At 40.7% G+C, this 21052-nt stretch overlaps 1 pseudogene across 1 annotated transcript; it reads left to right on the plus strand.

Annotated features, from left to right (window-relative positions):
- The first annotated feature begins 5820 nt into the window (after positions 1-5820).
- On the plus strand, positions 5821-20122 carry LOC310816793 (MAGUK p55 subfamily member 3-like; annotated as a pseudogene). Its single transcript has 17 exons — positions 5821-5857; positions 6189-6310; positions 7004-7081; positions 7160-7240; positions 8383-8514; positions 8658-8739; positions 10237-10322; positions 10454-10528; positions 10648-10844; positions 11358-11422; positions 12692-12733; positions 15031-15177; positions 15286-15366; positions 15451-15544; positions 16534-16642; positions 19003-19098; positions 19943-20122. The product of its transcript is annotated as an MAGUK p55 subfamily member 3-like (transcript).
- The last annotated feature ends 930 nt before the right edge of the window (positions 20123-21052 follow it).

Raw genomic sequence — 21052 nt, forward strand, 5'->3', positions numbered from 1 at the left:
AATCGAATAATAAACTGGCTACAAGTGATTTATTAACTAATTATAAACCATTTATAAACCCTTTACAAATGTTGCCTTAATGTAAAGTGTACTCATTTGTCACTATTTTAACAAATAGATATTTGTAAAGCAAAAAGTGCAGAGACTTGCAAATACATGATCTGAGTTTGACCCTGATTCCTCTCCTGTGTTTTGAGACCCCCTGTCATCATGCATTATAGCCCATAGCCACGTCTCAATGATTACTAGACATAAATGTCCATTTGCATCAAGGCTTTCCCTTTGAATGAGAGTGAATGAGTGTAACTAGGGCACAGAGAGTGAAGGATGGGAAAACGGGAGGAGAGAAGAGAGAGAATGATGGAGGAGTTGGCGAAGGGATAAATGAAATGATGGTGTGGTTAAGGAGGAGAGGAGGCAGTAGTGGGCAGGGTGGAAAAGAGGCAGGGACCTGGTCAATAGTCATTCATAGTAATTTAGTTTTTTTTTAGTACCAGAATCAGAATCAGAATTCTTTTATTTGGCCAAGTATATTTGCACTTACAGGAAATTGACTTGGTGAGGTTGGTGCATGGACATAAAAAACAAATAGCAAATATTGACAAGAAAAACAAATAGCAAATATTGACAAGACCACAGCCCCATGTGAATTCTGCTCATCAGCTCAAGCATGTGAAAAAGAGAGAGGATGAAGAAGGGAGGGCGGGAACAGCAAGAAATAGATTGGAAAAGGGCGGAGCCTGAAATACATGCATGCACGAGGGTGAGAATGATAGATGGGGGAGGGAGATTGAATAAGAAGTAGATTGGTACAGGGAGGACCATGATGTGTATGCCTGTGTAAGAGAGAGAGAGAGAGAGAGAGAGAGAGAGAGAGAGAGAGAGAGAGAGAGAGACAGAGAGAGAGAGAGAGAGAGACAGAGAGAGAGAGAGAGAGAGAGAGAGAGAGAGGACAAGCCAACAGCAGGTTTAGACAGTATCAAGACACAGCACTAGGCAGGAAGCCCAAATGAGTGGAGGAATTGCCAACACACACACACACAACTAAGCAGACCGCATGAATAAGGTAAGGACATGCTGGAAGTGTTGTGCTGTTATCGCGGTGTGATTAATAATTCTCTTGGCAGACGAGGAAGGATTCAGCAATTACAATGATCCAGGGATAGAACTTGTTATCCAACAGTGTGTGTGTGTTTTGTGAATTTTCAGCTACAGGCAGACAGATTAGAGATTACGATACAATTTGTAAAATACTGGATTAAAGTAACACATTCCTTGCCTTAAATGCTTTTGTCACAACATTAAATTGTGTAAGGTTTAAATTACGTGGCACAAATATCCTTATCCTTATGCATGTATGGCCATGTGGATATCTGTGAAAGGTTGTTACAACCGTGTGTGTGTGTGTGTGTGTGTGTGTGTGTGTGTGTGTGTGTGCGTGTGTGTGCGTGTGTGTGTGTGTGTGTGTGTGTGTGTGTGTGTGTGCGCTTGTATTCGAGTGTGTGTGTGTTTGTAATCTTCTGCACAGATATTCTGGGTGAATGCTCTGTACAGCATATGCAAGTATTGGAAATAGGAAGCATTTTGTCTTCTTTCAGCTCCTAGAGTTTGGATTTGAAATTAAACAATTACTAAACATTGAAAAACGAAAACATTGTAAACAAAGCTGAAAATCTCTACATAATTGTTTGATTTCAAATCTAAACTGTTGCAGTATAGAGCTAAAGAAGACAAAATGCTTCCTCTTTCCACTACTTATGGAGGGCACTGTACATTGCATCTGAATGCATGTATTAAACAGTATGTTGACAATTATGATACACTTTGATTTGATCAGGTCATTAATGTATAAAGCAATCTGCTCTCAATAACCTACAGTTTCTGGATAAATAAAGGTAAATACAGATAGCATTCGACTTGCATGACTGCCCTAACTGACTCAATATGACCTAGGATTGATGTGGGCTTGCAGTCATATACTGTAGACTCACATGGACTGCTAGTTGCAGGTCAGTGTAATAATTCCTTTCACTTGGTCTTATTCCAATACAAACAATACTACAAATATTTCAAACACTTGCACTTGCTGTAAAATGTGTGATATAATGAATGTGATATATATATATGTGTGTGTGTGTGTGTGTGTGTGTATGTGTGTATGTACAGTAACAAAACCTGTACATGTACCTGTGTATGTACAGTAACAAAACCATGACACGAGATATTGAAGATATTGAAGATAATAGTAACACCTTATTTTCACAATGGAACATCTACAGTAGCCTTAGTAAGTATGGTTGAGTTCTTTTTGCTGTCCATCCTTTTTGAATTCCCTTACAGGATATTTTTGAAAATGTAATTCTAATTTATAATTTAGCAGTTATATTAATTGTTGAGTTACACACCATAGCCCCTTATATGAGGCCATATTCACAACCCCATCTATAATAAAAAGATGTGAAGGAACTGGGGTGCACACAATATGTCAGGAGCTCCCCTAAGAAATGTATGAAGTAAGGAAAGTCAGACACTCTGGTGTCCTAAATTTCTATTTGTAGTGAACCAACTTGTCAGCACTGTGTCAGGGGTAGCCATCACCCCATTGCTTACACCTGATCTGCGAATATTTCAAGAGAAAGGTTCGAAAAGTTTGTTATTGGACCGGGGACTCAAACTAGGTCTTTGTGATGAGTAACCTTGCACAAGATGTGAGGACCTTGCATGAGGATGTGAGGCTCATGTAGTTCTAGGTTTAAGCTAATGCAGTCCTGACCTTTTGGTGTAATGGATTTTGGTTTTCTGTTGTCAATGCCATCTCTTGTCATAGAGAAGGCAAATGTACTGTATAGTGGACAACACTATGGTCTTGCCCCTGACCATATGGCCAGTAAGAACAAAGAGAATTCAGACGCAGACTGACTGATTGAAGTGTCAGTGGAAGAAAGCTGTCCACTCTAAGCTCTCCTCAACCTCCTGTAATGGGGGGAAGGACGGGGAGTGGGAGAGAAAGAGGGAGAGAGAGATTGACTAAGAGTTGGGTTGGCGTGTTGGAGTGGGGAGGGAGGGGGTGAGAGAGTGAGAGGGGATAGGGAGGGAGAGGGGGGTGAGCATAGGAAGAAGATGAAGAGGGATATGGGGTAAATGGGGGAGAAAAGTCGAGAGTGTAAATCTGTAGGAATTACTGATGTGAAACAGGTCGTCTGATGAGGAAGGTCAGAGGTCAGGTCACAACCTTGCTGGTGAAGCCAACACCATCTAATTGCTACAAGACAAATTACATAAAAATGCAGTGCGAGTGTGTGTGTGTCCATAAGTATTGGAAATAGGAAGCATTTTGTCCTCTTTTAGCTCTATGCTACAACAGTTTGCATTTGAAGTCAAACAATTACTATGGGGTCAAGTAGAGATTCTCATCTTTAATCCAATGGTTTCTTTTTTAGATTGGGTTCACCGTTTAGAAAGTAACAATTTTTTTTAAACATACTCCCCCTATTTCAGGGCTCCAAAACTCATATAATATCTGCATTCATGTTTAGTATTTGGTCAACAATCCTTTGCATGCAATAACTGCCTTAAGTTGACCTATTGTGACCTATTGACCTCACCAGACCGCTGGGTGTCTTCTCTCATGATGCTCTGCCAGGCCTGCCTAAAATCTTATCTGACGATTGACTTGGCCAGTCAAGAACTTTCTGCTTTTTGGCCCTGAAAAACTCCTTAGTTGCTATGGCAATATGCTTTGGGTCATTGTCTTACTGTATGAAGAAGCGCCATCCAATGAATTTGGAGGAATTTGCTTGTACTCGAGCAGACAAGATACAGTTAAGAATAAATTCTGCGGCTGCTGTCAGCATGCATAGCACTTATGTTACTGTTTAATTTCTCATTCGTAAGCACAGAGTGATCTTTTGTATCTCTTTTTCCTGGAATGGTACACCCAGTGGCCACAGTTGGCAGCATTTTCATTACTTACTGTCTTGCCTGCTATATGAGCGGGATTTCCAGAGATGAGAAAAGTCAACTGCATGATGGAGTGTTGAGCCTGCAAAAATATCTTTCTTTGGATTTATTGATTTCGGACCACATTTATGTGTGTTTTTGTTTGTTGTGAGTGATAATCACGCACACAGCCTAATCTTACATTTTTGTCATTTTCCATGGATGGAAAAAGCAATGTCCAGAAAATCCTTGTTACCAGCTATTGTATGGGAACACATACAAGGTTTCAGTGAGTACACAACACATACAAAGCATCTTACCAATTCATTAATATACAGATTATTAATATTATAATTTTAGTAGGTCTGAAAAGTTAATTTGTATGTGCTTGGTTGTGAGTACTGTGCTTGAATCTGTTGATTGAGAAGAAAAGTAATTTGTTGGATGAGAGAATAAGTGGTTGTTTACTCCATAAAGTGGAACTTTGATACTTTGATATCAATCGATCATGGTCCTGGAGAAACTGGCAAATGTGGATGTCAGGTTACATGGATATTAAAGGGATGTTCCACTTTTTAAATGGATTTTCCTGGTTTTACCATTACAGTACCTTGTCGGTATTGCCTCGCCTCCACACACTGTGTTATACTGCAAAATGTTTTATTTTTATTTATCTTGTTGTGAAATAATTAAGTAAAATGGACTTGCTTTGAGTTAATTTAACCAAAGAATAATCTAGCACACATTAAAATAATTAGTTTTGTATCTAATTTATATTATATCATATATTTTTTAAACGTGTCTGCTCAAAACAGGCTACTGTACAGACTACTGTAAGCCTGTATAGACCCATGCCAGCTGACGTCAGACACACTTGCTGGAAGACCAATTTTTAAATAAAATTGATCACATATAATTATTCTGACTGTTGATCGATAGCCAGTTCTTAACAACGCTGTATTTATTCACTATGTTTAGGGCATCATCTAGCATAAAGGGGCACTTTGGGGCAGGAGAAGCTGGCTTTCCATTTGGTCAAGTGTTGTGGGCAGGCAATAAAACCTTTTTTTGATTACACAAAAACATTTCTGATTTTCTGATTTTAACTGCTGTTTCCTGTTTTTTCATACATACAAATTAAAATCCAATGGCTGCAAAGTACATGGACTGCTGATGTTGCCATAGAGACTAACCCCAGGGTAGCTTGTATTGGATTTCCTGAACCTACACTCTTCATACATCATCTAAGGAAATCAGTGAGAAGGATTGAATCAATCCCAGAGCCATATATATTAAACCAATTTCATCAGATTGCCAATGGGGAAATGTCATTTGGATACCACCTTTAGTTAATAATAGGTAGATAAAGGTATTATTCCAAAATCTGCAGTGCAACTACCAGCCTTGCTGACTGCTTTGAGCTGCTGCCCTCTGAAAGAAGATAGATGGTCCCACTCTATAGTAAGAGCAGGAGCAGGGCCAGCTTCATCTCTCCAGCCACCAGGCTGTTGAACAGGGATTATAGGGTCATTGGGTCTTGGGGTCAAGAGGTCAGAATGGGGAATGGGTTAGATCCAAGGCATATGCCAAGGAATAGTGTGTGCTTACTTTCCAGTGTTGTTGTATTGTAGTGATTTTGTGTCTTGATTTTGTGATCTTGTGTATGCTGAATTCACAACAAATTTCATGCAAATAGCCAGTAAAGCCATTGTATCGTATTGTGTGTACATCATTTCAAAGCTTTATTGTGTTTGTTCAGGTTTGACAGCTCCGGCAGAACTGTGGCTGAGAAGAAAAAGGAGGCACAAGGCAAGCTTTGACATCCCCATTTGTCCTTCTCTTCTGTCCCTCCTGAGTCTACCTGCCACCTCAAGCCTCTAAATGATTGAAGCCATGCCTAACCTCTCAGCACGCACAGGTAAGGCAGACCCAAGGCACATTTTTGCTCTGAATGCTAATTACAAAAGCTAATGTTAATTACAAAAGGCGATTTAAAAAGGTTTGCGGGGTCCCAAAACCAGTATGAACATCTGTTGTGATTTAAAGGGGGTCACATATGTTAAATCTGCATGTGAAATTGTTTGCATATTTTCTTTAAAGCCACAATCCGTAATTTGTGAAGCTAATCCGTAATCGTCTTGCCTCTTTGTAAACATAGTCTGCTACAGCCAATACAAAGAAGTCTGGAACTCAATGGCATAGGAGGTAGTGTGCTTGACTCATTATATTAACATACCTTCTCATTGTAGGGTTGCATGAGACCCTGGCCCTGCTAACGTCCCAGCTTCACCCCAATGCCACCCACAAGGAGGAGGACCTGGTGTTCCTTAAGGATGTCTTTAGTGAGAAGAGCCTTGGCTACCTGATGACGGTAGAGTGCACTGTAAACGTTGAACCCATAGGTTTATGCCACTGCATTCAGAAATATGTAGTCTCCTTCAGACATCTGTCAGATGATACTACTTAGACTAGTCTTGCTTGGCCAGACTTACATATTTGTGTAGAAAGTCTGGCAGCAATTGTGGTAGTTTTTGAGTTTCAAGTAAAATGAGAAAAAATCTTCAGTGGAGGGGTGCGTCAGGATCAAATCATTATTTTGACGAATCGTGATGTCTTGGAGGTGGTGCCTGAAATGGAGGAGGGGATTTTAACTGGAGAGTTCTGTAGTTGACTAAGAGGGTCATCTTTCTAGGGAGAGGTTAGAGAAGATTGGATGTCTGGTGTACCGATAACTAGCCTCTCTCCACTAAACTCAAAACCAGAGATCATTCTTCAGAAGCAGAAGGCTGAGCCAGTGCGAGATTTCAGGTCTGACATGCAAGAACATGCTAGAACATGCTTCCTGCAAAGATGAAATTCACTGGGTATGCAAGTTGTAAATTACATTGAGCACTTGGCCTTATGAAGTCTTACTCTATAATGGCAGATTCACTGGGGAATTTTTGGGCCAGAGAGCAATTAGACTGCAATACCACCATGAACCACATGCACTTCCTACGCTTATTCTTTCAGACTTGCTTTAAACATCACATATTAACATATCACTAACCCTTCTGTGTCATAGATCCATGAGAAACTGAGGCAGTATGAGCGGCAGAGCCCTACTCCAGTTCTCGACAGCGCCTCATGTCTAGCAGAAGATGTAAGTACAATTGCAATCAGACACTTCATTGCGTATTTAACCATTCGTGTTATGACATCTTCATACTGTGATTGACAGTTGACAGAAGAGCTTCAAGTTAGGCCGATGGCAGCCGACGAGAGGGAACTGCTCCTTTTACTGAGTACTCCTCATCTCAAGGTACTTACATAGACACAGACATACATGCACACATACACACACATCCCCCTCACACAAACTCAATCTCAAGTACCTGCTCCTCTGCTTTTAATCCACTGCCACCTACACTCTTTTACTTTAAATCTCGTTAACAACAGCTTCTTCTCCGAGATGATCACTAAGCCTTTTTTACAGCTCAGACCCAGACATTCCTCTTTATCACTGTAATCAAGTGATTATGCTAAATTGTATGGCTTTTGCATCTTGACAGGTAGTAAGAAATGGTAGCTTTAGACATTTACTGAATAGAGTGATTTCTTGATTTGCTCCTTTGCACAATAGCCAAGGGAGTTTCTGTCTATCTCTACTTAGCTCTTACTCTCTTTGTGCCTCTCTATTTCTCTTGCCTATTTTCTCTTACACTTTATTAGGAACTCTATACTAATACTGGGTAGGGCCTCCCTTTGCTCTCAAAACAGCCTCAATTCTTCATGGGATTGATTCCACAAGATGTTGGAAACATTCCTTTGAGATTCTGGTCCATGATGACATGATTGCATCACGCAATTCCTGCAGATTTTTCTGGTGCACTTTCAAGCTGTGAATCTCTCTTTCTACCACATCCCAAGGGTGTTCTATTGGATTCAGATCCGGTGACTGGGAAGGCCACTGAAGAACACTGAACTCATTGTCATGTTCATGAAACCAGTTAGAGACGACTTTTGCTTTGTGACATGGTGCATTATCATGCTGGAAGTAGCCATTAGAAGATGGGTAAATTGTCGCCATGAAGGGATGCACATGGTCAGCAACAATACTCAAATAGGCTGTGGCATTCAAGCGATGATTGATTGGTATTAACGGGTAAAGTGTGCCAAGAAAACATTCCCCACACCATTACACCACCTCCACCATGAGAAGGTGTACAGGTTTCCTAATAAAGTGTTTGGTGAGTGTATATATCTTTCTCTATGTCTCTCTCTATCTTTCTTGCTTTGCTTTGCACTCTCTTCATCTTCGTCTCTGTCTTTCACTCTTACTGCCACCCAGTGCTGACATTTTCATTTTCCACTCACTTGCGGTGAAGCGGAAAAATTAATCAAAGGTCCTTTTTGCCACTTTAGGTGCCATCTAAACTCCATTGTCACTCTCTGTCCCCTTAGGCTATCCTTACAGCCCATGACACGGTGGCCCAGAAGAATTTTGACCCTGTCCTGCCCCCACTGCCAGATGAGCTGCATGATGAGGAGGAGTCAGTGAAGATAGTCCGGCTTGTGAAGAACAAGGAGCCACTGGTGAGTGTCAACTTTAGGTTGAACCAGCTAGAGTTTCAGAGGTCTACTCTAAGCCACCATTATAATGATCATGTTGTGAGTGATGATGTACATTAGGTGCATGTGGTCTGTGATCTGGTGTGATGATTGGTTCAAACCTCTAGGGGGCGACAATCCGCAGAGACGAGGAAACAGGGGCTGTGATCGTGGCCCGCATCATGAGGGGAGGGGCAGCGGACCGCAGTGGTGAGATAATACACACACACACACACACACACACACACACACACACTCACACACACACACACACACACACACACATACATACACAAACTTACATCATCAACAATTACACTTTTTTCATACAACACTTTCACCACATTCCACTCAAATCATGTCCCTCTCACAACAAAGCATATCCCAAACACACTATCCAATTATAGCAACCCAATCATCTCTTCCTTCACCTCATCCAACACCCATATCTGTGAAAATTCAACACAAATTATTAAATGTGCATTGCAAGGAAGAGCTTCACATTCTCACCACAGACTAAAGGGGCAATCTGGGATTGGTACATACATTTGGACTTTTAATTGTAGAAAATTGATATATAGCCATTAATTATTGAATAATATAACTTATAAATGCCTAATGAGCTTAGTTCAACTGTCTTACACCATCAGAACCCAAAATATAAGCTTATTTTACTCCATTGTTTGTAAACAATGTCATTGTAAACAAACACTTTATACAGTAGCTTTAAAACATGTCAGTCCTTGCATCCATACCCCTGTCTATGAAATTGAGAGTGGTTACATTTCTCCAGCCTCAACCCTCCACCCTCAACCCCCCAAAAACTGGCGGGGTGACTGCTTTGTTATTGTTTGCCCCAGATTGCCCCTTTAATTCTTATTAACATGAAATACTGATGGTGGAAATGATTATTTGCTGTGACATCATAAAAACTGAACCACTCACTACTGTATATAGAAATGAAACCCTTGAGATTAGGCGTGTATCACGAGATTGCATCTCTGGGATTACAGAGAGGAGTCACAGAGTTGATCACTGTTGTTGCAATGACTATCATCTATATTTCGGAGATGTACAATTATTTGTGTGTGTCTTGTGTATCTGGCTTAATTTTTCAAAGTATATCATTAACATTTAAACTTCTAGTAGTCATTTATCTCTAATAATTAAGAATGTTATCCTGTATGTTCTCACCAGACCTGGGTCAAATACTGTGTATGTCACAGAATTTTGGAATATACATTCCAAAAAGGGAAAGTCAGGAATTTGATGAATTCGTAAATGGAATCATGGAAAATAAACGGAAATTATCTAATCACTTGCTGTTGTTTTATCTTTTCTTCAGTAAAATTCAATACCTTTTCATCACTCATAAGTCATGGACATTTTTATCTGTAGTTCAGTCAGGACACTTACGTCGGTTTAATCATGTTTAATGAAAATGGTAGTACATTAGGTTTGATGAATGGCTGCACTCTGCCTGAAATTAAACATCATAAAATACAAAATAACATAAGCAGGGAGCCCATACTATCAAAGCCCCCATAGGTAAATATAGAGTGACCAAGCATTACAGTATCCTTTTGACCCAGGTCTGGTTCTCACGTGTGTGTGTGTGTGCGTGCGTGTGTGCGTGCGTGCGTGCGTGCGTGCGTGCGTGCGTGCGTGCGTGCGTGCGTGCGTGCGTGCGTGCGTGCGTGCGTGTAGGTCTGGTGCATGTGGGGGATGAACTTCGAGAGGTCAACGGAACCCTGATCATACACAAAAGACCAGATGAAATCAGTCAGATTCTGGTAAGTGGATTTTTTGTGTTGCTCTTTGATGAAATAGGCTATCCCTGTTTTCAGAGAAGATAATGATTTACTGATTTAATGATTGGTCATGAAAAGTCACTTTATTTTTGTCCTTTTTTTATTTTTGTCAGTCCCAGTCACAAGGCTCCATCACCCTCAAAATCATCCCTGCCATTGCAGAGGACGACAGACTGAAGGAGAGCCAGGTAAACAGGGACACACATTCTGCTTTAACTTTACAGCTCTTAACACTGGGCCCTAATTTGTTATGGGGGTAACCAGCACTCCTGTAACTCCCTTAATTTGACCCCTGCTCTGTCATCAGGTCTACTTGAGGGCCCTGTTTGACTACACCCCCTTTGAGGACAAAGCCACACCCTGCCAGGAGGCAGGACTTCCTTTCAAACGCGGGGACATCTTAATGGTGGTGAGTCAAGATGACAACACCTGGTGGCAGGCAAAGCGAGTGGGAGATTGCAACCTGCGTGCCGCGCTGATCCCCTCCACACAGTTCCAGGAGAGGTGATTTACTCTCTCATTTCCAGTCATAACGCTGTGTGTTTCAGTCATAACACTGCAATTTAGGTGGTCAGAGATTTTCGAAAAATGTCTAGACAAGAAACCCAAAGTGTTGTCTAAACAGTGAGTGGGGGAGTAATAGGGTGCATTACAAGTTAATAATGAAATGATGGCCTCTAAATCAAAGGTGCGAATTGTCATTTCCATTTCCATAGATTAAGGCAAAAGGGTGCTAAGTGCTTGAACTCAGCTTCCCAGGTACAACACACCTGTTAACTTGGCTTGTCACTCACTCTCGTTTGAACTTCTTGTGCTTGGTCCGATATATAAAAATCTGACTAATATTTTTCATAAATGAGCATAATGAAGAATTAGTTGATTATTTTTTGATTAATCGGTTCTCCTACAGCCCTATGTACGTTTTAACATGTTCAGTGTGGCCAAAGGGAGCAGCAAAGCGCAAAAAAATATGTGATTCTTGAGGGTTAATGTTATCCTCTTTGGCCCTTTTCCAAGACGGCTGAAATATAGGATGAAAATGGGAACCTACCAGGCACCTGTATCCCCTAAAACACCAACATGTAAGTTATTTTAGTTCTTAGATTTTTTTTATCTCTTACACTTTCACCATTCATATAATAAACTGTTTTCTTATTGGTGTGGAATGTCATTGATATTCTTACAATGTTATACAGTTCCAACTTCAGAAAGTTAAGCTATATTTCCTGCATGCTTTGCTGAGGTAAGGTACATGGTCAGAGTAGATAAAAACACACACTGCACATGCAAACCACCACTTATTATATCAACATTTCAGTCAAACAACCCTTGTTTAAGATGCAGTGTCACACCAGCTTTCAGTTCATTTGCAATCATGTGTAAATTGCAATAAAAAAAAGGGGAAAAAACACATTTCCCCTGTTATACTGTATCTCTAACTGTATGGGTACTGACCTTTTTTGTATTCATACCCACTGTGATGAAATTTGTGAATTTTGCACTGCCCACATCCCAAAATATACTACTGGGTACATGCTAAGAAAATTACTTGGTTCTTACAATCTTATATACAAAGAATGTAGTCTATTAGTATGTATTATTTATATAGCAGTAATATATGCCTGTTTCAGTTGTGAAATTGTTCTCCCCACACACTGCTAACCTAAGATGACCGGGCAGAGAGAGGTAGGTCCAACAACAGTGGAGAGAACTCTTTCACATCCAGATTAGGTTCTATTTTCAGCTGCCGCAAAACGATGCAAGTCCAAATGCAGATGTATGTGATGAACGCAATTTGTGTCAGTGGTAACAGGTTAAATGCCCACAGCGCTGGATCATTGTCTTGCCAGCACTCAGGTGGGTGAAGTAGTGGTCATAGAGGCATGTTCAGGACAATAAGCAGGTCACGTGCCAACAGGTGCGCTGAAAGATTCTGGCCTTTAAAATAGCACTAATATTTCAGACACACCCCCTAGCACCACCACCACCGCCAGCGTTTGTACTAAGACTGCCCTAAGTGGGTGCTGTGTTCGTGATGTCATAAATCATGAAAGCACTTCTTGATTATCACCACTTCTCTTCCAACACAGACACTTTTTGAGTGGCATCCAACCAATTGCTCAACAGCAAAGTCTCCATCTTTAACCCCACGTATGAGGAACCCCCACTCCTGTTTGCCTTTGTCCAACCACCCAGCCCCAATTCATGCACATAACAGCTTGCTTTGATCAGCCCCCCTCCCTCCAATCCCTCTTCCTTGAACCCCTCATCATCAGCCGCACTTGCCCTCTTCCCACCTCCCTTCCCTTTACCTCTCACCCTACCTTCTCTCCCTGCTTGCCTCCCTACAGAGGACTGTGGGAGTGAAAGCTCTCTGAGGGCACAGGACATAGGTGAGGACCATGTGAGGTTGCATGTTAGTCTCTTCCCTCAGCTAATCGTTACTTATTGAGACCGTATGATTTGACATAGTGGTTGGGGTGGAGGCTTGTTGTGGACCGATATCAAGATATTGATTGAAAACGGGCCATGGGGGTTTCCAGTCAAGAAGAGTTAGAGGTTATTTATAATTTCTTTGGTTTCGGTCAGACACCAATTACGTAATGACTGAGTGAATTCAGTTTACGGCATCAGCTGTGTATGATGTCAATTATAACATTTTATTTATGTGCAGAATTATTAATTTTAGAGAGGTGGTTGAATCACCTGTGTTCTAGCTTGTGTCATAATGCCCCATAGGAGGTAACACGATGTTGGAAACTCTGGGCCCCAATTTGCTTCTGCTAAAGAGTGCTGCACACCATTAAAACCATGTGCAAAGACTGTTTTGGTAATTTGGTGTAACCGTGACGTGGGTCTGCTCCGAACAAAACTTTTCACCAATATAGGCAGGGCAGTAAATGTTGCTGGGCTTCGAAGGGGAGTTGGGAAACACTTATGATGTTACACGTTCAATAATTATCAATATGCAAAAATAGACACTCATTTGATCATAATCGGCAGTTGTCGCCTGTCTGGGATAATCACTCATACCACCAGTACATCCCTCATACCACCAGTACATATTCTCACATTAATACAATCAGTAAAATACTGTATATTCCCTAAAACATTGAATGACCAATGAAATGCATGTAGGCAGCTGTAAGACTACATTAAAGTAGCAGGTAATTATGGTTCTGACTGGGGGTTTCAAGAGATAAAGGAGAATAGCTGATGAACAACATGATTAAAAACATGAGAAAAGCTGTGACAGGTTCATTAAACCAGCTTGTTGAGTGCTTAGGTTATTTTATTTAACCTTTAATTATACAGTGGAAAACACACTGAGACAAAGGCCTCTTTTGCAGGTGCACCCTGTCCACAATATATATACAATTAAAAAACAATACATAAAAAATACAACATCATATAAAACCATGATATCATAGACACTTCAGCTTGTGGTTAAATGTGTTGCCTACAGCTGTAAGTATTGTCATTTTATTTGTCAAAAGTGAAAATGTATGATTATCCATTCCAATATTCGCAGTGAAATGATTGGCAAGGACAATGGACATATTCATATTATATTATCCCCAACATATCCAATTATCCCCAACCACTCATTGCCAGAGACCTTCCCTCCACCTCTACACTAACTGAAACTTAGTTTATTACCAACTAAGCCATCCCACAAAAAAATTTAGTGTTGCACAGTGATCTTTAGTGGAAGCAAATTGGGGCCCACTATCTGATATGGCACTGGTAACACCTTGATTTTACAACCATCTTAACCCTTACCTCCCACCTGCAATCTTTTCCAGTTGTAAGCTTGCTACTTTGCACAACGCTTTGGGTTTTTTTAGTGGTATCTGTGCCTTAATGCATTCTCTTGCTGCATTCTTTTTTGGATTTCATGGGTAGAGATTAGGTAAATTCCATTTAAATTCTAAATCTCTGGAACTGAATTATAATCATCTCCCTGTTCTTTTACAGTAGGCCTATGTTCTATGTCGTAGAGGCATCCTACTTTTGTGGCACTTTTGCACGTTTGCCTGAGTGCACAGCAGGACCTTTCTATCTGCTTTACGAGTGCTTCTTCTATGTGAAAAGCTATATACAGTAGGTGCTTTCCTTGTCTTTGGCAAAGAGGTGCTTGCCTTGCTTTAGGACACATGGCTACTCAACCAAGCTTGTCTACTCTTGCACTGCTCCATAATACACCAGCAGGGCTGCTTGAATAATATTCTAACACTAGTTTTAGTTTCTCCCAAGACTAAAGCGGCCCTTGCATCCTGTGGCCATGCTTTTCCCTGGGAGATTTACTCAGGTACCATTAAAGACTTACATATTAACGTTGTAGACGTGTGTTTTATGTGGTATTTTCTGTTTGTTTTTTGCAATGAAATTGATCAAGATGTTATTTTCCCAGGCAAGCCGTGTTTTGTGATTGGAAGCCTCATGAAAATATAGAGATTTGTAAAACAAAGCATAATGTTTTGCTTCTCACTTCATAATGCGGTTAATTTCTGCCTCTCTGTCTTTTTTTTGTTGCTTAAGATTGTGTAATTTGTGTCGAAGGAAACGTGTGACATCGGTCAATGCAAAATCAGTCAGGCATCCAGGCCACTGTTAAGTATTCTTCATATCTTCTGTTCGTGTATCCCTCTGTCAAATTATCTGTCTGTCTGTGTGACCATGACCTCAGCTGGTCTTCGGAGAGGTTTACATTTGAACCAGAAGGATCGGCAGGGATCACCAGGAGAGCATCATACTCCAGATTTCCTGATCTACGAGGAAGTGACACGCTACCGGTCACGTCCCAGTGAGAGGCCCCGCATAGTGGTGCTGATGGGTATGTCGTAGGTGTTTTGTAGGCTTATGGCAGATGCGTTATGTAGGTTTTATGACAGGTGCAAATAATGTGCTGTATGTGACAGGGTTCTATCATTGTTGGCCGCAGGTTCCCTTGGGGCCAGAACCAATGAGCTGAAACAGAAGGTGATTGCTGAGAACCCTCGTCACTATGGAACGGCTGTGCCTCGTGAGTCCAGTCTCCCTCCCTCTTTCTAAATCACTCACAAAGCTTAACAACTTTGAGTGTCTGAATGTACCTATTTTCCTCCAGACACCACTAGGACCCGGAAGAATCATGAGAGGGAAGGAGTAGAGTACCACTTTGTCTCCAAACCAGCCTTCGAGGCTGATGTCCAGAATAACATGTGAGTTAGTGAATGACAAAGGTTAGCTGGTTGAAAGGTTTAAAATGTAAGTAAATGCAGTAGCACTTCATTTGAAGGTTGCATACATAAAACATTCATCACATCATACACAAAGCAGTATCCAAAAAAGACAAGTACATCTGACCTGACATATAAATCTTAGTTTTTTATTTCATAGATGCAGTGTAGGCTACAAATTGGAACATACGATGCATTACTATATAGGCCAAGCAATGTTGGCAGGGCGTCTTGGTTGATACCACTTGCCTACATCAAAGAGAGGGGGAGACCTACAGTATGTACATATAGGCCTACACAGGGCAAAACCATTCTCATAAGAGGCGTCTAGATCCTTATCAAAAATATGTCCTGTTACAAAAAAGGAAGAACGATTTACTGATAAATAATCATGTTCACAAAAAAAGGGCTTAAATCAAGGGTCTCATTCAGACCATGTGACTCCTTTGTGTTCAAAGTAGAGAGATCCAATATGCCTCGAGTTGTGTTATTAAATCGCCTCCTCTTGGGCTTGGCAATGTCTATTATGTATGCAACCTTCAAATAAAGTATTACCAGAAATGCTGCATGTATAAAATGGGAATGAGTATTCAGTATACTCCCAGCAAACACAATACGTAACCGTAACCTTGGAAGCTGTAGTTAGGTTGTAGTGATTACGACTACGACTACGACTACCCTCTATTAACGTAGCTTTATGGTGGCATTTAAGATTGGTGCCATACAGAGTGGTGTCATCCATGCTGTCATTGGTGTCATCAATGATATTGGTGTCATCCATGCTAAATCACACACCTGAATAAGCTGATACAAATTGAGCTCACAACTTTGCCCATGTCAGTGTCTTCTGACAAGGTTGCCACTACCAAAAGGAGTAGGTTGGCAATAATGTGGCTGTGTTTGCTGGGCTGCGTATTCAAATGTTGAAGAGATGGTTCACTGTTGGTTTAGCAAGGTTGTATTTTGTGCAGATTTATAGAATACGGGGAGTATAAAGATAACCTATATGGCACCAGTCTGGAGTCTGTCCGCAGTGTTCTGGATCAACATAGGATATGTCTGCTGGATGTGCAACCAGAGGTAAGTATCTCAGCCAACAGAATCTATCAAAGCCATAGACTACTGTAAATCAAAGAAATATAAAAGTGAGTCTGTTTGTGTCTCCAATCCACACCGTGGGTCACTTGCAATGTCACTAGCATGTTATTGCGGTAACTTAGAAGTTTCGGTAATGACCTGAGTATAACTCACTGCCCTGGTAACCGTGGTAACGACCTAAGTATAACCCATTGCCCTGGTAACAATTTATACCATTTGCAACGAAGATAAGGCCTCAAGAATAGTTAAACCAAGTATGTTTCGGCTCAATTCGATGTCTGACACCTGTCCCAAGTAGATCTAGTTCATGGAAGCATCAAAGATTGTCGTGTTCCATTCCCTGTGTAGCCTGACAAGTGTTTCATGCCGTACAGTAGCTGCCTGAGTGCGGACCTTACTTAGGCTAATTATCATTCTGTGCGCACACATCTGATCAATACCTTTTCCTTTTCATGCAAGTTAGAGATTGGATGTAGCTAAATGAAGGTGTAGCCTACAAGATAAGCCTGGTTTACTTGGAATTGCAGGTGTCTTAACTTGGCATAACGCAGTTCGTTCATGAGTAATGGTTATCAATGAATTAATTCAAGGGACAGCTGTGGATTGCTGCAGAGTTGCATCCAATTACACCCGAGTTAGATAAAGCAGACTTCGCCAACAATTCATTGTCATTTTAAGAATTCTGACATTACCAGCGTTTGATTTATTTTTATTTATCCTTTATTCATTCAGGGACCAAGGTCTCTTTTTCAAGGGTGCCCTGATTACAAAATATATACACATCATTATTATTTACATCAAGATTTTAAAAGGACACAATTTACACAGATAATACAATTTTCTTTTTACAGACAACAAATAATTAACAGCACTTCTCCACTGAGGAATTCTTAATCAGGTTCCTAAAATGGCCCAATGATACTAAAGTAGCAAGTTTTAGAATATCCTGCAGGTGTTTTCCATGCCTGAGGAGCATAATGACTAATGGCAGTTTTACCCAGTTTTACCCAGTGTGAAGGTATTTCCATTATTATTATGTTTTCGGGATCATGCTTCATTTAAGCAATAATACATGAGAGGCCATTTGTATCATGGCTGTGATGTGGTCGGAGCCACGAGGCGAAGCTGACAACACGCTTGTCAAGTGCAATTGAAGGGGTTCTCCGGTAGTTCTATTTGTACTGACTGCCATGTTAAATCAAAACTACCCAAGCGCTGTTGATAGTTCCTGAACTGGTTTCTAGAGATACTGTCCATGGCCTGTACCTGGCAGTGATCGACACAATGTTGCGTTCATTCCGTCTGGCTGCCAGCAACTACAGACAATAGTTACAGTAGCTGGCTGGCTACGAGCTGGGTTAAAACTGTCATTTGTACAGCTCATGTAGTTGGTTTGACAGCTAGCTAGCCAACTAACCTAGATATTCGTGTAGTAGTAGTAGTAATATCTCAGTATCTCAGTAGTTTACGTGCTAGGTAACAACGTATAGAAGGAACCTTTTAGGAATGGACATGGCCATGTTTATGTTATGTCTAATATGTCATGGGCAGGTGAGGCCCTGACAATGGGAATTCCAAACCACCCGTTATATAATCTTTTTCATGTGTGCAGTGCTTAATTTTAATTTTCAAAGCAAGAAAGTAAAGCGGGAAAATGGGAATAGTGCTCAAAGTAAGCTATGTAATTTGTGAAGTTAAAAGACAATGGAGGTCTGACAATGGAGAGGCATACTTTGAGCATGTGGCACATATGGTAGTGGGGCCAGTCCTGCTCTGTCAGTGAAACGCTGAGTGGGGAAAACGGTTGTGCGCATGCTCAAAGTATGCCACTCCGTCGAGCTCCACCGGCCCCTAGTGGTTCAAACGGGTGCTGCAGTCAGAGAAAGACAAAATGCCTGGAGTTTAACAGTAGCACAGAGCCAGCCAGCCAGCCAGCCAGCCAGCCAGCCAGCCAGCCAGCCAGCCAGCCAGCCAGCCAGCCAGCCAGCCAGCCAGCCAGCCAGCCAGCCAGCCAGCCAGCCAGCCAGCCAGCCAGCCAGCCAGCCAGCCGCGAAAAACAAGCAAATTTCACTCATTTCAGAGCTTCCATACTCAAGGAAAACAAACTAAAGCAATGTTTCATTAACCAAAGATAAATAAAAATAAATAAAAAAAGGTATTCGATTTGCTAACGGTAGGATATTAAGATACAATTATATGACTGGGTTAATGAGCATTCACAGTTTAGAAGATGGTTAAGAAGTGTCTAAATTCTGTATGTGCACAAACATTTTATCATTTGTTTCCAGTTCCATAAATATGGCAAAAACATGTAATACTGCACAAAACATGTCCTCCTTCAGGCACTGAAGACCCTGGGAACAGCTGAGTTTAAGCCTTATGTCATCTTTGTGAAGCCTGATATCCATGAGAGCCACTGCAAACGACATGGCATCATTGTGAGTTACACACACACACAACCTTTTTTTCACCCTCCATCCACAATTTTCACATTTTGTTGCCTGAAATTTAAATACTTTAAATTAGTTTTTTCCCCCACTGATCTGCACATTTTACTGGACACTTTTAAAAGTGAAAAAAGTCTTTAATTACACAATAAGATGAATTCATGAATGTATTTTATTTTGTTATCTGAGTTTGGGCTATTGTTCAAAATATGTTCTTCATTTAATTGATTCTGTACTAATTCAATTAGTTCCCACCCACTTATATATCTTAGTCCAATAAAATGTCAACATTGGGTAAATCTTCCAGTAATTTCAATGGCACCACTCTTCTATTTAATTTACACTCTGAGTCAGGATCAAGATAAATTGGTTGTTTTTAGTGATGGCCTGATCAACACTGTGTAATTATTCCCTATTCAAATATACTCTAAAATACTCTATAAAGACAATTCTGAAATTGTGTGAACTATTATTATTGCACTCAGATGGACTTTGTTGTGTAACTTGTTCAACATTTTTGCATTTAAGCTAATTCTAGGAATGCCAAAGCAAGGGGGGTGAATACTTTTCATGCATGTTTTTTTTAATTTGTAATACATTTCTGACATTTTGTAGAACTGTCTTTCATGTGTCTAGTGAACTGTGTAGATTAGTGGGAGAAATCCTAATTGAATGTACTTAAATTTCAGGCTCTGAGGCGACAAAATGTGAAACTTATGCAGGGGGGAGAATACTTCAGCAAGGCACTGTATATCCAACTATACACATCCACTGATAGACATTCAATTGTATAAGAATGTCACATCAACCAATGTACTCCCTGTCCCTTGGGCAGGAGGAGGATCTCCAGGAGATGAAGCAGTCGGCTGAGCAAATGGAGGAGAGCTATGGCCACCTGGTCGACTGGGTCTTGGTCAAGGAGGACCCGGTCAGTGCCTGTGCAGAACTCCATAACATCTTGGAGAGGATTGAAACAGAGGCCCACTGGGTGCCTGTTAGCTGGGTCAGAACCTAGCCCCTCTCTGGCAGCATTACAACCTGTACAGATGTTAAGATCTTAAGTCCTGCCAATGGAAATGAGTGGATGCCAAATAACTCAATGGAGAGAAAACTAGCAGAAAACTAGGGATCCTGTGATTCTCACAAGATGGTGGTTAACTATGGTTATACTCATTGCCTCTTACATGTTCAAACACTGATGGTGACAGAAGCAAACTGACATTTGGATGAGTGGAGAATGATGAGACAATATGGAAAAGGGGCCTTTTATGGCACAGCCTCATGCATTGAACTGCTGTTAACTAAGTGTTGACTGGAGCCAACAATTTCTAGTTCTGGTTCCTCTATAAGGGACACACGGGTTGTTCATTATAACTGGTATCAGATTCTCACACAGGCACAACTGTCTTTTCCATTGACGAAATTTGGAAGTTTTCAATGCATTTCATTTGTACCATTTTTCTAGGAGTCAATTGACTCCTGAATTGTTTCTATGTGAAATCAGAGACACATATACAGTGCCCTGTGGAAGTATTGGGACAGTGAAGCATTTGTTCTTTTGGCTCTACACTCCAAACGTTTGGAATTATTGGAATTACAATGAGGTAAAAGTAAAGATGCCCTCTATACATGTGATATTTAATCATTAAATATTACCAATCAGTAAATACTATATGTCAAACAAAATGAGCTGAACGAGCACTTAACTTTTGTATGGTTTTAAATGACAAAGAATATTAATGTGGGTAAGCTGGAACATCAATTATGAATATGCAGAGTATACTGTACATACTATAGCTAAGGACTGTATGCTTGTGCAAGTAAGATTCTCTCTTGAATGTAATCACATTATTCAAGAAAATCCCTTCCATAAAGAGAACAGATGATCTTCCATCTGCGTGCGTTTGGTTTCCATTTTTTCTTGGCATTGAAAATACTTACAGTA

The sequence above is a fragment of the Argentina silus genome (genome assembly GCF_951799395.1).
Source record: "Argentina silus genome assembly, chromosome: 16".
NCBI classification, from domain to species: domain Eukaryota; kingdom Metazoa; phylum Chordata; class Actinopteri; order Argentiniformes; family Argentinidae; genus Argentina; species Argentina silus.